The sequence below is a fragment of the Doryrhamphus excisus genome, linkage group LG12 (assembly GCF_037039965.1).
Source record: "Doryrhamphus excisus strain RoL-2023G ecotype Guam linkage group LG12, RoL_Dexc_Guam_v1.1, whole genome shotgun sequence".
Taxonomy (NCBI): Eukaryota; Metazoa; Chordata; class Actinopteri; order Syngnathiformes; family Syngnathidae; genus Doryrhamphus; species Doryrhamphus excisus.
In genome coordinates, this window is record NC_136368.1 from 15,845,251 (window position 1) to 15,861,463 (window position 16,213).

Consider the following 16,213-nt stretch of genomic DNA (forward strand, 5'->3'; position numbering starts at 1 on the left):
AAAAAAAAGTAAATGATTCAATAAATAAATAAATAGACAAAGATTTTAACCACCCCAAGGGTAAACCCTGACTATAACTATTCACCTCATACACAATAAGCAACATAAACATGATACAATAAACATAATAAACACTACTATGGGACCCCAAAATGGCTATACAAGTTCATATGAATGTCACCTGACCATTACAAGCGCGCCAATTTGCGCTTCTTAATGTTCACCCGGAAGTGCTTCGTTTGGCTTGTGTGTCAGCGGCAGGATGACAGCGATGTCGACAAAGGTGAGTCTTCGTCTATTGTGATGAGCTCCGTGTATCATATGTGTGGCGTGTGGGTATGGAGTGTCCACACATTGGAAGAAGTTTGTGGGCGTGGAGGGAATAGTCCATGAAAATTGAAAGTCTATGCGCTTCCAGCTCGTGCACACACTCCCTTTGCTTGAGAGAGTGAGCAGCGTGGCGTCTTAAAGGGACAGAGGGGGTCCTTGCATATGGCTGTGTATGAGCATGCGCGTCACATTTACCTGTTTATTTCTATTATGCAAGTTGAAGGTGATCATTCATAACTGGCTTGAGGAATCGTATTAATTGCACAATTTGTTTCTATTGATTTCTGTCATATAAGTTGGTGGTTTTCAAATTGGTGGTGGAGCAATCAACCCAGTGAAAAATCATGACAAATTGCTTGTAATATTGTGGTTATTTTGCTACATGAGAGGCAATGGCAATAGGAGGGAAGAGTGAAAACCTCACCTAAAAGCAGTAAACATCACTGAAACATCAAGAGAGATGTTTAGAATGGAAAGACTGTACATAAAAACCAAATACATGCACTTTATTTAGTTTTATTGTGAGGTTAACTGCATAGTTACTGACAGTTAAGGCCTTGAAAGGTAATTCCCGCACGGGAGACTGTTATCTGTTTTGTATCAGGAAGTTCTTTGCTCACCACCCCCATATTGAAAGAACCACCCCAGGTAGTGTGACGACCAAATGCATATAGATTAATATCGCTGTGGCTGGAGCACGCAGTGGGAGTGTGATTGCGAGGTGTTTCCAACAGCACTGCTCGCTCATCTAAATCTTCTGAAACCTCCTACAAGCCCACAGGGAGATGGCGATATATACAGCCTGCCAGAGGAAGACAATAGAGAATGGCTGGGAAGAGTATCATCTCATCAATTCTCGCCACTTTTTATGGGTGTTTTGTTGCACCCGGGTGGAAACGTATTCTTTTTTGGCTCTCTAAATCATCAGGTTATGTGGTGAAAATAAGACCTTTTTTTGTCAGATGCAATCACGCTAAGTTTGTCATCATTTTATAAAACCAGGTTGCGCAAAGTACATTTGTGTGCAGAAATGTGTGACCGTTGTGAAACTCCGGCGACATTTTACCACTATTTCTGGACTTTTTTTTCATTTAATGTAGGGATACACATAATCATAATTACTTTTTTTTTTTTGCAATTTATTGTTAATTCAGTCTCAACTTGTTACTACTTTATAGAGAATAATCATCATGATCATATCACTGTATTTATTGGATTCTTGAAAGGTACCGATGTGGAAGAGGACCCTTTTGGTATTCCCAGGCATATAAATTAATATACTACTGTTTATGTAATCCATTAATTCATTTTTAATACTTATTTTTCCCCATAGTCAAGGAAAAACTAGTCAAATACCCATCTCTAGCAATGGTTGGGAGACATTTTTGATTGTGACAGAAATTCTATAATTTATGAACATCAAACACAGCTAATATTATGTTTGACTTTTTTGTTCAATAATATCTTTCAACTCAATTTCTAATTTTCAACAACATTTTAAAAAACATTTAGTTAATTTGTGTGCTCTTTAACGTGCAAAGCAGGACCTTTTTGGTTTGATGTGTGCTTAATTAATCTTTACACGTCTGTCGCCAATATCAAGGTTCAGTTCTCTTCAGTTAATGTAAATGCAAGTGCAGCTATAAATCCGGGACCATTACCTCTTTCTGCTTTAAATAAACAAGATTTTTTCGTTACCCTTGAGAAGTGAGGAATGAAGTAAATTATTCCTAAAGTTGTTCTTTACCCACTCCCTCCAAACCCCCCTTTTCTTCTTCCTGATTACCTTGCCACTGTTGACTTAGATATTACCTTGAATTACAAACATGGGCTGTTAATATAGCGTATAATGTGACACTAAATATGCAGCGCTGTACAGCACATTACCTGATTTCCACATCTGCGTGTCAAAGTGCCATCTGTGAGGTCACCTGTTGCCCCCCCACCCCATTGCCTGATGGCACCACCAGTGGTGGAGGGTTGTTTAGTGAAAGAGAGAGGTCAAGACACTCTCCGTGTGAATACAACTAAGAAACTCAACTTTTCAAAGAACATTTCACAATTCTCAAGGGACGATGCTATTGAAATGAAACTTGGTAATGGTAATGGTTTTATTTCATTTGAACATGCATCAGATTACAATTGAATGCATCACATAATCAGTTCACAGTTCCACAGGTCCAAAAGGAGTAGGAAGAAGCAAAGCTTATTAAATCCTACCCCTCCGTCTCGTACTTTTACAATCAGTAACTGGTACATTTGTTCACTTCCTGCTTTCCTAATATGGTTTAAGGTTTTTTTAATTTATTTTATTTTGTAATTTTTACATTTTTTTGTCCCGTACCAAAGTACAAGGTGATATGACCATAAAATGACATAACATAATGGGTACCATAGTAACTGTCAATATAGCGATATGTATAGCACATCATAAATCTTTAATTACAAAGTTTAAATGGGGAGAAAATAGGGAGGGGCATTAATTAGAAGCAGGCAATAATCAGAGGCTGTTATTTCCTAAACTATCTCTCAGTTTCGTGGTTGACTATGGCCTATTACTAGTCAGCAATATTGAAAGTAAATGATAAATGGCAAATAATATTTAGTATTTTAGTCACTCGGCATCAGTAATGTTAGATTACATTACCTTTCACACAGCATGGAAACGGACTCGCGCCAACATGCCATGGCTGAGACAGACCTACCTGAGATTGAGTGTAAAAAAAAAAAAAAAAAGGTTTTCCTCTCATTCCGTGTGGAAGTGGTAAGTTTATGGCTTTTTTTTTGTCCTTCTTTCGACTATGTTTGAAACACTTTCAATGCCTAAGCTTGTCCATGCTATGCGCCTCCATGCTTTTTCCATAATACAGTTTAAGGTTTTTTTTTTTTTTTTAATAATGCACCTCGTACCAAAGTACGAGGCGATATGACCATACAATGACATAATGGGTACCATAATAACTGTCAATATAGTGATATATATAGCACAACATGACTGGTTCAAGACTCTTCATCCTTGTATTTAGCAAACATCAATTGCTTGTATTGTTTCTTGAATTGGCTCATCGTTGTGCATTGTTTGAGGTCCTTACTCAATCCATTACTCAATCCACTTGTGAGTCGTTGGTGTACAGCTTTTATAGATGTATAGATTTACTATCTACTGAAAATGACTCACAAAGCACACTTGTTACTGTCTAAATAGCTGGGGTATTTTGTATGTACATATATTTTTTGTTCAAGTTCCCACGCGTTGGATATTGAAGGGTAGGTAGTGACGGATCTACTCTGTAAACCAAACTGATCGTAAACCTGAAGTACCTACCAAACCGTGATTATTATGGTGTACCATTACACGCCTATTTGTAATAGTGCTGGACTCTACTTTTCCATTATGATTGCGTACACACACACACTTTTTTTTGGTTACTTAAACCCGGTTTAAAATGCGAGCCCATGCAATAAATCAAAGCAACATTCCCAGGTAGAGTGAATCACATTATGTCTTGTTCAGTGATTTGCCAGCCATTTGCGAGCTGCTAAGAGAAGCACTAGGGCATGAAAAGAGAGGCTGTACAGTGTCTGCAAATGTATTCCATGCTGTCAGGTGCCTTTTTTTTATTATTATTATTTTCTTTCCTTCGCATGATGTTTCTCATTTGCATGTTCCGAGTGGGCAGGCCTCCAGTCCTGGCTGTGGCCACCACACCGGAACAGATGTCACACCTGGTTTGTGTGATCTCTGTTGTTGGGGTGACCTCTTGGTCTCCGAGCAGCACACTTGTCTCCAGGTTGATGGCCCTTATAGTCTTTTGTTAGCGTGTGTGTGTTTCGAAAGCCTGCTGTTCATATGATTGAGAAGCATTGTAATACAGTATTGGAATACTATAGAAATATATGGCTTTGCTGAGCTGAGCTGCAGCTGAACACGGAATGTGAGAGGAAGTCGGAGTACCCGGAGAAAACCCACGTACACACAGAGATGCCCAGAGGGAGAATCAAACCCAGGCCTTCCCGATCCCTGACTGTGCGGCCCACATGCTAAGCATTCGGTGGACGTGTGGCCCTTTTTTAAAAATTAACTTTAATAATGATTTAAAATACATCAGCAAGTGGAATGGAAAATACATTTATAGCTCTCTTGATTTATTAATGAGACAGCGGAACCAGTGTTGTAATTGTAATTAAGGAGCAAACTGCTGAGTCAGTGTATTGTTAATGAGTTTGGGGGGGTTTAACACCAACAGCTCAGTAGCAACATTTTAAAGCACATATAGAGCTAGATAAACAACCAGATGCCTCATCTGGTTCCTCTTAAAGTAGAGTTAATTAACATTAACATGAATTAAAAATAACATCAAGAGGTTGCCTCGAGCTACAAATATTAATACCAATGTTTTTTGACCCGGTGCTAATTAGCGAGTCTCGCAACTGGTGACTTTACGAAATTCATTCATTTATTCATTTTCTTTTTTTTCTGTTTTTTTTTAAATTCATTCATTTTCTACCGCTTTTTTCTCATGAGGGTCGCAGGGGGTGCTGGAGCCTATCCCAGCTGTCTTTGGGCGAGAGGTGGGGTGCACCCTGGACTGGTCCCCAGCCAATCACAGGGCACATATAGACAAACAACCATTCACACTCACATTCATACCTATGGACAATTTAGAGTTGCCAATTAACCTTAAATGCAATATGATTCTTTAAAGACAGTGCATGATATGCTGCTGGCTGCTGCATCGTTTTGCTTCCATCCGAATGTATACTATATAACAATTTGGATGTTTTTGGAATGTGGGAGGAAACCGGAGTACAGGAGAAAACTCACATGCACGGGGAGAACATGCAAACTCCACACAGAGATGGCCGAGGGTGGAATTGAACCCTAGTCTCCTAGCTGTGAGGTCTGCGTGCTAACCACTAGACCGCCATGCCGCCCGACTTTACGAAATTTAGAAGGAAAATAAATGTCCAGAATTAAGATTCAGAAGGAACGAAAGGTGTTGATACCCAGCCCCTGATTGATGAATCAAGTGAAAGGTGTGTCGTCTTGGCGTCTCTCATACATTATTATAGAGTGATAAATGAGGGAATACACAGCATCCCTTGGGTTCACACCTCCCCCACAAAAGCCCCTCTAGACAATGACGGTATTCCTGCTTGTCGTTGTCTCGCTGCCGCTAAGAAATCCTCGGAAATCCTCTCTCGCGGGCCTCCACCTCTCAGCACACACACACACTGATACAACACTAATCTCCCTCCCACAGTCTCTAATGGAAAGGATTCGGATGAGTAGCTTGGCAGTAAAAAAAAAAATAAAGTGGAGAGCGCAGCGAAGTAAGGTGGTATTTTCAGAGAGTAAGGACAAGTGTATAATAGAGTTTGGATGTCAAAAGATCATTTGGGGCGGCAACCAGGAGGCAAAATAAGAAGGGAAGTAAAGCCTGTCACAAGAAGTGGCTTCCCCACTGTGATCTCTGCCTCCACTTAAAGTTGAAGAGGAAAAGAGAGGGGGCAAAAATACAGCTTTTCCTCAAGTTACTCTGCACAACAAGGGATCAAACATGAACCTTATGTGGCCGCGCTGGCCTACAACTCCGCTGTAGCGTTTTGAGTGTGATTCGTGCTGCTGAGGCGAAAACAACATTTTAAGGTGCATTCACACGTCATGTTTGCTTCAGTTGAAAGGAACTCTTTCAGCTTTCTGGTGCGTTTTCTATGCTGGTACGGTTTGTTGTATGTTTGGTCAAGTGTGAACTTCGGAACACTGGTGTTCAGTCAGTCCCCTAGCATGCGAACTCCAGTGTGGTTTGCTTCACTTGCCCTTAAATTCGAACATCCAGTGTATGACAAGTGTATGTAAATATAGCATTAATTCATTCTTTCATTCATTTTCTACCGCTTATCCTCACGGGGGTCACGGGGGTGCTGGAGCCTATCCCAGCTGTCTTCCTGCGAGAGGCGAGGTACAGCCAATCACAGGGCACATATAGACAAACAACCATTCACACTCACATTCATACCTATGAACAATTTGGAGTCGCCATTTAACCTAGCATGTTTTTGGAATGTGGGAGGAAACCGGAGTACCCGGAGAAAACCCACGCATGCACGGGGAGAACACGCAAACTCTACACAGAGATGGCCGAGGGTGGAATCAAACTCTGGTTTCCTAGCTGTGAGGCCTGCGTGCTAACCACTCGCCCGCCATGAAGCCCTGATTATTTTCATAGTCATTCATTCATTTTCTACCGCTTTTCCTCACTAGGGTCGCGGGGTGCTGGAGCCTATCCCAGCTGTCTTCGAGCGAGAGGCGGGGTACACCCTGGACTGGTCGCCAGCCAATCACAGGGCACATATAGACAAACAACCATTCACACTCACATTCATACCTATGGACAATTTGGAGTCGCCAATTAACCTAGCATGTTTTTGGAATGTGGGAGGAAACCGGAGTAGCCGGAGAAAACCTGGAGAACATGCAAACTCCACACAGAGATGGCCGAGGGTGGAATCAAACTTGGGTTTCCTAGCTGTGAGGCCTGCGTGCTAACCACTCTTCCGCCATGAAGCACTGATTATTTTTCATCGTCATTCATTCATTTTCTACCGCTTTTCCTCACAGAGCCTATCCCAGCTGTCTTCGAGCGAGAGGTGGGGTACACCCTGGACTGGTCGCCAGCCAATCACAGGGCACATACTATAGACAAACAACCATTCACACTCACATTCATACCTATGGACAATTTGGAGTCACCAATTAACCTAGCATGTTTTTGGAATGTGGGAGGAAACCGGAGTAGCCGGAGAAAACCTGGAGAACATGCAAACTCCACACAGAGATGGCCGAGGGTGGAATCAAACTTGGGTTTCCTAGCTGTGAGGCCTGCGTGCTAACCACTCTTCCGCCATGAAGCACTGATTATTTTTCATCGTCATTCATTCATTTTCTACCGCTTTTCCTCACAGAGCCTATCCCAGCTGTCTTCGAGCGAGAGGCGGGGTACACCCTGGACTGGTCGCCAGCCAATCACAGGGCACATACTATAGACAAACAACCATTCACACTCACATTCATACCTATGGACAATTTGGAGTCGTCAATTAACCTAGCATGTTTTTGGAATGTGGGAGGAAACCGGAGTACCCGGAGAAAACCTGGAGAACATGCAAACTCCACACAGAGATGGCCGAGGTTGGAATCAAACTCAGGTTTCCTATGAGGCCTGTGTGCTAACCACTCTTCCGCCATGAAGCACTGATTATTTTTCATCGTCATTCATTCATTCATTTTCTACCGAGAAAACCCACACATGCGCTGATAGAACATGCAAACTCCACACAGAGATGGCCGAGGGTGGAATTGAATTGGTCTCCTAGCTGTGTGGCCTGCGCACTAACCACTCATCCGCCGTGCAGCCTTAAATATAGCATAATATAAAAATAACATACACAATCAGCATTTGTGGTTTGGAGCACGGGAACTAGTGTTAATGCAGCCTTTATATAAATATACCAAATCTATAACCTCATTATTAAGCGTATGTGTTGCGATAGGCGTCATCACCGCCCCTTTCCCTCCTCTGCTGTTGTCCTACGTTAGTGTGGTGGATGCGGCAGTCTGTATTTAGGAATGCGTGGGACTGAAGAGGGCAGGGAAGGTCATTGGGAAAATGTAAATGAGCTGCATGAATCAGCCCGTCCAAATGTAGGCTGTGAATTTACATTATATAAACACCATGAATACAGAGTTGAGTATTTGTGCTGACAGGTGAATCGGACTGCGTGTATAGATTTGAAACATTTGCCTGATCGGTGATTGGGTTTTCCAAATGACAATGAACAACTAAAAAGAGTGGAACGTCTAGGATGGAAGACAAGGTTGACCTCTGATTTATTTGCATTTTGAAATTCAGCTTCAGTTAAGTTTTGTGGTTTACAAATGACAATAACTGACACAGTCCCTAATTAGTGCTTGGTCAAAAAACATTTGTATTATCAGCTGTGGCTGTAGGAAAACCTCCTGGTGTGGGTTTTATAAATAACGCCACAAGAAGGCAGTGTCTGCATTTGAAGTATCAGCTGCATTAATAACTGGTTGAGTCATTGATGGTGAGGTTCATGGCTGATTTGTGGCACAGTTTATTTGTATATATCAAAGAGAATTAAATTGCTTGGAAAGGCTGTGGTCTTAAACTTTGATCAGCAGATGAACAGGCTATTTCAATGTTTGTTTGTGTTGCAAGAAATTGCGAATTCTTGCAAATGTTCATCTGGTCTTAATATTTAATTCAAGAGTGTATATATAACATGCGGATTTTTGATTCAAGGTTAAATTCTCAACAACTTGCTTCGCATTTTATCCTTGAAATAACCAAAGTGACCTTGTATTTGTTCTGTGGTGGCGAGCAGAAATGAAAAAAAAAAAACAGATTAAAACAAGGCTTCAAATACATCTTAGACTAAACTACAATCCGAATGAAAAATAAAACATAAAACACGGCTGGGTTGAGTAATTGGGTTATGGTGTTTTGTGATGGGGAGTGACTCATGCACGAGTGGGGAGGTTCATTAATTCATATGCAGTGAGGTACTTTACATCGAGAGATACAAATGTCTATGCTAAAAATGTACAGTAAAGCATTCATGGTGAAACAATAGCGTCTTTCTATGTTGTTGAAAACCTTCAACTCACCTGTAAAAGAAAAATCTACAAACCCTTGGCCAGAAACTTTCCCAGATGAAAAGTGCTTCATAGTGGTGTACCGCAGGGTTGTCCACAAAGCCTGGATCTTTAACTGACTTGTGTTTTTTGGTTTTAAAATCATCATGTCTTTCATCTTACTTTTGTTTGACTTTCATATATTCTGGAACTACACATAATCCCAGGAAAAATAATTCCTAGTAATCTGTGTGTTTTGTGGAAATCCCTGTACCTGTTACTGGGAAAATGGGCTACACTGTATTACAAGAGGGTGGCACGGCTAGCACGGTTAGCACACAGCCCTCACAGCTAGGAGACCAGGGTTTGATTCCACCCTTGGCCATCTCTGTGTGGAGTTTGCATGTTCTCCCCGTGCATGCGTGGGTTTTCTCCGGGTAGTCCGGTTTCCTCCCAATCACAGGGCACATGTAGACAAACAACCATTCACACTCTCATTCATACCTATGGACAATTTGGAGTCAACAATTAACCTAGCATGTTTACCCGGAGTATCCGGAGAAAACCCACGCATGAATGGGGAGAACATGCAAACCCCACACATAAATTGAACTTGGGTCTCGTAGCTGTGAGGCCTGCGCACTAACCACTTCACCGCTGTGCAGCCAGAAAATTATTAATAAATGTTAAAAAAAAAATGATATTGAATAATTCCTCACGGCACACCTGACGATTTTTTACGACACACTAGTTTGCCGCGGCCCAGTGGTTGACAATCACTGCTGTAGAACATGGACATTTTTCACATACTTACAGATACTTACAGAGCAGGTATTTGTACTTGCAGGCTATTCAAACAAAGCATGTCTGACTCAAACGGCTGACTCAGTTGTACTACACATACACACACATGCATACCTACGTAGGGATGAACAAATAGCAGAACATAAAGCCTGGTTTTCTCGTGACAGACATCCGAGGATAAAATCCAATCAGAAGTACACGAGCACGCGTACCTTTCTGCCGAAAAACACCACACGGAGCGAGCACTGATTACAGCTAATAGAATTCACACACTCTTACGCATTATTGCATCAGCAACACACACACACACACACACACACGCCGCACAACATGCAGTTACATCGGTACTGTTTCACTATTAACATTCAGCAGCGATTAGAATATGTGGAAAAAATCTAATATGTGCCTTGATTTTTCAACGTTCATTTCTATTGGTACTGTTGTCGTTCTAATAAATGGAATGCATTAGGACATTCATGAACCGTATACCATTTTATATTGTTCATGCCCTATTTGCTGTATAATGCAATCTGAGCTTTATGTAATGAAACCGTAACTGCCAAACGAAAAGATGGATGATTGCTACTAGAAATAACTGTGATAGGTTTGTTCCAATTACATTTATGGTTTGTGGAGATGTAAATGTAGTCATTTGATTGGAGCAATGAGGCTGCTTATTTGGGGATAAAATTCACATTGTATAGCTGGGTTGTAACCATGTGGCCTAGAGGCAGCCTGTGTCATGACCATTCATTCATTCATTTTCTACCGCTTATCCTCACAAGGGTCGCGGGGGGTTCTGGAGCCTATCCCAGCTGCTTCGGGTGAGAGGCGGGGTACACCCTGGACTGGTCTCCAGCCAATCACAGATCACATATAGACAAACAACCATTCACACTCACATTCATACCTATGGACAATTTGGAGTCGCCAATTAACCTAGCATGTTTTTGGAATGTGGGAGGAAACCGGAGTACCCGGAGAAAACCCACACATGCACGAGGAGAGCTTTTTTGCTTTTGCAAACTACACTAAAAGGGTTGTTTAACATCAAAATAACAATATATTTACAAAAATAATGAACTATTTACAGTTTTCACATTTGGAACGAGGCTGCATGGTGGATGAGTGGTACTCTGGTTTCCGGGTTCATCCCACATTCCAAAAACATGCTAGGTTAATTGGTGACTCCAATTTGTCCATAGGTATGAATGTGAGTGTGAATGGTTGTTTGTCTATATGTGCCCTGTGATTGGCTGGCGCCGCTTGCCTGAAGACAGCTGGGATAGGCCCCAGCATGCCCAGCGGTATAGAAAATGGATGGATTATTGGAACTGTGTGTGTGCATGTGTTTAACTCTCCCTACAATGAATAACCTTCTGAACTCTACACTCCTACACGCGCTTGTCAAATGCACTTTTGCCACCTTGTGGCTGTTTTATGGCTTAAAAATATTCCAAAGGTCAATATTCCGTTTTCTGAAATATTTCGGAATAACCCAGTTACAAGCCTGAGCAAACAGGGTTATTCCTTATACATGGTAATTGTAAACAATCGGAATATCCTGATCAAAACAGCGTCGCACAGAGGACGTCATGATGCAATTCGCATCACTTCCACTTCCTGTATACAAAAACAACACCAGCAAGTGTTCTTCCGACTGTCTATAAAGGAGCTAAGAGGCTCTGGGGACACATTATTGTTGCAACATCATGAATAAGTCACATTTGTATGATCATGAATTCCAAATAATGGACAATGTGTAGAAACTGAAGAGATCTAAGACTGCTGGATGAAAATAGATAAATAGATAAAACCATGATGGATGATGCACAACTTTACATTGACCAAATTTATATTCACTTCCACATTCACACTCAATGCTCTCATAAGATAATAATGCGTCAGTCATTTCAATCCAATCTTTCTGTACTTGACTTCCCTGGGTGTTTACAGCGGGGTTGTTTTTTTTTTTCTTTTGCTTGTTGATGGACGTCATGCTGCCAGGTGAATCAATGTTAAAGGTTGACAGCTTCACAAGGATGTTTTCTCTGTGACATTAAGATGACCTCTCATCTCTGACGCTTTCATCTGGTAACAAACAACCCCCACAATTACCACTGTGATTAGTGCTTAAGCCCTGTTTAAGTGACATGGAGTGGCTAAAGGTTGAGAAATAATCGGCTCTTTGAAATGAATGACAGGATTATTTTTTTCTCATCTTTTTTTCTGTTAAGGGTACATGTCATTGGTCAACATGTGTTAAACCTCATATTTCTTCTGTTGTTGTGGGGGAATTTCCTGGTATTTGGGGACTTAAAAGTGAAAGCACGTATTACTCTTATGTCTTATTTAGTGTGTTGCTGCGCCGTTGGCCCACCTCGCTTCAAAGCAGTCACAGGGGTCAGTGTACAGTCAGATCCCGTGGCACACTGAGAGCATAGTGGAGCGGTACGCATCCATAAATCACGCAAACACGAGGTGCGATGCCAATATTAAAGTATTTCATTTTGATGAACTGATGGCCAATTTTCAAGTTCACAAACCAATAACCAAGTTTAGTTGTAGTTCAAAAGTAAGGGTGCTGTGATTGGCTGGCGACCAGTCCAGGGTGTACCCCGCCTCTCGCCTGAAGACAGCTGGGATAGGCTCCAGCACCCCCGCAACCCTCATGAGGATAAGCAGTAGAAAATGAATGAATGAATGAATGAATGAAAGTAAGGGTGCTGTGATTGGCTGGCGATCAGTCCAGGGTGTGCCCTGCCTTTTGTCTGAAGACAGCTGGGATAGGCTCCAGCACCCCCGCAACCCTCATGAAGATAAGCGGTAAAAAATGAATGAATGAAGTGCAGGGTGTACCCTGCCTCTTGTCTGAAGACAGCTGGGATAGGCTCCAGCACCCCCGCAACCCTCATGAGGATAAGCGGTAGAAAATAAATGAATGAAGTGCAGGGTGTACCCTGCCTCTTGTCTGAAGACAGCTGGGATAGGCTCCAGCACCCCCGCAACCCTCATGAGGATAAGCGGTAGAAAATGAATGAATGAATGAAAGTAAGGGTGCTGTGATTGGCTGGTGATCAGTCCAGGGTGTACCATGCCTTTTGTCTGAAGACAGCTGGGATAGGCTCCAGCATGCCCGCGACCCTTGTAAGGTTAAGCGGTGTAGAAAATGGATGAATGGAAGTAAGGGTGTTTTTACTCACTTCACATCATAACAGAAAGGGGAATCAAACTCAGCCCCTCCTTCAAGTCCTGTCTATTTACAAATTGAGGATCTAAATAAATCAATTTAAATAGTAAATATTTGTCATTGTGTACATTTGTAATTCTTTTTACACAATACAATAAACATAATTTGGTAATAAATTAAGGGAGCTGAAGGAGCCGGTTCTTTTTAGTGAGTCAAGCCAAAAGAACTGGCTCTTTTTTTCAGAACCGGTTCTTTTGGCTCACCTCACTAAAATTTCACTAGAATTTCCATCACTACAACATAGTGTTTTTGTCCTGTCATATATATATATATAAAAAATCAAATATGCACAGTTTGCATAAGCTTTTATTTTAGCTACCGTAAAGCCACTCAGATGCTGTTAGTGTTGTGATGTTGCACTCCAGCTTGTGCATGATATGTCTGGAAGACCGTTTTGCTACGAAAAGACGAGTGGAGTGAATTTTATGTAACCGAGCGGAGCAGATCAGAGAGGAGAGCATGACCTATTTTTAGGGCTCTGTGGACACAATGTTTCTGTTTCCCAGCACTGTGGGAAGACGAGGAGGAAAAAGGACACGTTGCTCCTCATCACAGCTAAAAAAAAAAAAAAAAAAAAAAAAGTTATGGTGCATTCAAAGTCTTTTTGAAATCCCCAATTTTGAAAGCTGTGCTCTTAATCTACGTGTTCTCACGGAGCTTTAGTACAAAATCCTAAAAAAAATTCCTCAGACTCAAATATATTGTCCGATATATTTTTCTTTTTTCTGAGCCTGATAGAATGTTATTTCTGAGACCACAATATCTATACATCAAGCAAAACAATGCAGCCAGCAGCATATCATGCACTGTCTTTAAAGAATCATATTGCATGCTAGTTTTAATTTTTTGACTCCAAATTGTCCATAGGTATGAATGTGAGTGTGAATGGTTGTTTGTCTATATGTGCCCTGTGATTGGCTGGCGACCAGTCCAGGGTGTACCCCGCCTATTGCCCCAAAGACAGCTGGGATAGGCTCCAGCATGCCCGCAACCCTTGTGAGGATAAGCGGTATAGAAAACGAATGAATTGCAGCAACTTCAAAGTATGATTATTGTGATGTGCATAGTTTGATCATGTGATCATTCATGCACATTTTGTGTTTTGTGTCTTCATCAATATGGCTATCGCCTCTAGAGTGGAAAAGATCTTTTGATGATCATGTGATTCAAGCACAAGAAATCCACCATGAGACCTGCTGTGAAAATGATCTTTGAGCGACACCTTGCAACGCTAGGGACAGGAATAACAAGACACAAATTAATTTAATGCTTTTAAGCAAGGTATGGTGGACTATGATAACAAAAATGTACATGGTTAGGACTTTAATATAATACATAAGACCTAACAATGTGGCTAGTGTGACACACCGTGCCTTGCCTTATTGAATTTGCATTCCATTTGCATGGTTACTCCAAGTCTATAATGAAGTCAATAAAAATAAACTTGAGTGTTTTACCGCGTGCCAAATTGTTGACTTTTCATCCACTGAGCTGCCGGATGAAGTTTAGCTGACAGTCAGCCAAGCTAACCGAGGAGAACATAAAGGTGGAATCGATCCCAGACTAACAAAAACCATCACTCAAATGCTGAATAGATGCAAGACTTGTGGAATAATAAAACACACTGGATAGTCATTTACTTCACATTTGCGCCCTCATTGTTCTCTCGGCTGATCTCCATTGTGAGAGTCTGGGGCTGATGGATGAGCTTTGGATGCAACACAGTAGCCCACATGCTGCCGTTTACCAGGATGAATTACAAGATTTTCAAATTTCCTCTTATTTAGCCTTTTATTTAACCTGCAATCCCCTGAGAGTTGAATATCTGCGAGCGAGAGAACACTAGTTAGACTTTAAATGGAAGTGAACAACAACAAAAATACACATTTGTGAGTAATTATTCTCAAGCTGATTTTTTTTCATGGCTTTACCACGCACAAACACCAAGCACGTCTTTTGGGATCATTACAATGTTTTGAGTAAGAGGAAGGAGGACCATGAGCGGAACAGGTTTCTCTGCAGCCTAAACGCTCCCTGGCATTTCGCCCAATTTTGACTATCACTTGCTCCGTGTGTGCGTGAGCGTTTCGTGCCCTCCCCTCTGGAAACAACAAGGCATGTGTATGCATTGAGCAAAATCTAGCCTTGAAGTGGAATTTATGCAGCGTTTAAAAAAAAAAAAAAAGCGTTTTGTAAGCTCCACTGGGAACATTGTGTGTGTTTGTAACTTTAATGCGAATGTCCACACCTGTCTACACCAGTGTGCGACTCCAAGAAGGGCTCTTGTGCTAGGATTGCTAACAATCCCTTGAAAAATGGAATTGTGCAGTATTTAGAAGCCAAAGTATAATAATCCCTTGTTCATTGTCCTTAATTGTTCATTCATTCATTTTCTACCGCTTTTCCTCCAAATTGTCCATAGGTATGAATGTGAGTGTGAATGGTTGTTTGTCTATATGTGCCCTGTGATTGGCTGGTGACCAGTCCAGGTTGTACCTCGCCTGCCCCCGAAGACAGCTGGGATAGGCTCCAGTACCCCCGTGACTCTTGTGAGGAAAAAGCGGTAGAAAATGAATGAATGAATGAATCCATAGCTGCACACTTGCTTAAAAAACAATAAGGAAGTAATAAATAAAACGCTATTCAACACTAAAAACGCTAGAGGAGACACGGAGCTGTCGTAACTAGCTTGCATTCGGGCTCCGCCATCTTCAAAACATGAGACCTATGCATCAAATTCACTCTATATTAATGATATCATGTTTTTGTTATCGTGCTTAACAGAAATATCAATATTTGATGGATGCAAAGTTGATGGATTTTTCTCACATTTGGTGCTGTTAAACAGGCTCTCAGGATACGCATTACTGTTAGAATATGATTCATTAATAAGTCAATTTTGCATAATAACTGATCTTTAAGCCTCTCTGTATAGTATATAGTATGTGATCTTTGCAGTAGCATACACACATACACACCGATGCTCTATCTTCATGCTATCTTGGGCCAAGGACTGTGAGCTGGCTTTGTTACTCATACTTACCATATATATGATTTGTCTCTATCAGTCCTTTTTTTTGTTTTTTTCTTCCCACTTCTCTTTGGCCACCCCTCAGCACACTGGCTGCCACTCGTCCTCTCTATCTCCACTTACATAAAACGTTGCGAAG

General features: G+C 41.4%; 1 protein-coding gene across 2 annotated transcripts in view; it reads left to right on the forward strand.

The window, feature by feature from the left end:
- The first annotated feature begins 221 nt into the window (after positions 1 to 221).
- il1rapl1a (interleukin 1 receptor accessory protein-like 1a) overlaps positions 222 to 16,213 on the forward strand; it is a 249,207-nt gene continuing 233,215 nt past the window's right edge. The window contains exon 1 of one of the 2 annotated variants that reach the window (XM_058082067.2): positions 222 to 283. The gene's annotated coding sequence lies outside the window, so the exon portion shown is untranslated. The remainder of the gene's footprint in view (positions 284 to 16,213) is intronic. The other variant, XM_078795163.1, reaches the window with a different exon arrangement.